This window comes from Ailuropoda melanoleuca, chromosome 12 (assembly GCF_002007445.2).
Source record: "Ailuropoda melanoleuca isolate Jingjing chromosome 12, ASM200744v2, whole genome shotgun sequence".
Lineage (NCBI taxonomy): Eukaryota > Metazoa > Chordata > Mammalia > Carnivora > Ursidae > Ailuropoda > Ailuropoda melanoleuca.
In genome coordinates, this window is record NC_048229.1 from 2,655,130 (window position 1) to 2,655,785 (window position 656).

The following is a 656-nucleotide window of genomic DNA, read 5'->3' on the forward strand; positions in this document are numbered from 1 at the left end:
GGAACCCAAGAAGGAGATTGCTACTCACAAGGGTCAAAGAAAATGTTTGAAAAAAGTCAAACCAAAACCCCTCTTCCTGGCCACACACTCTCATCTCCCCTGTAAAAATAAAACACAAGTCATTCTGAGAGCTGAATTAATTCGCACGACAGCAGGTTAGTGTGACTTTGTTTTGGGCTCAAGAAAATAAGGCCTGACTCCATCCCACAGGTTGACTCTGTTTTTACTTCTCCTATTTTCTGCATCTACCTACATGCTTTGCAGCCAGACAGAACTGTTACAGCAGGGACTCCCAGAAATAAACAGAACTTACGACAGCTCTGTACCCAAGGAGAGTCAAGAGAGGGACGGGATGGCCTGACTGGAAAGCAGCTAATGCCTCGCACCATGGCCTGGCGCACAGGGACAAGCAGGGCCATCGTGGTCCCTGGGATGGAACTGAGAAAGCAGAAAAGCAGAAGCAGCAGCTGTGAGCGCGGCCATGAGCAGTCATGACGTGTGCAGAAGGCTGGTTACTGACATACACATGGCGCAGGAGGTCCACAATGGCCACTTGTCAACCCAAGTTTTAGGAAGCTGCAACTATGAATAAGCAGATGCAGCTGGATGGCAGCAAGGGGTGAGCCATGCAGATGTGCAATAAGAAGCAAAGATAC

General features: G+C 48.9%; 1 protein-coding gene across 5 annotated transcripts in view; it reads right to left on the reverse strand.

Moving 5' to 3' along the window:
- GLT1D1 (glycosyltransferase 1 domain containing 1) overlaps positions 1-656 on the reverse strand; it is a 95,142-nt gene that overhangs the window by 90,457 nt on the left and 4,029 nt on the right. The window lies entirely within an intron of this gene.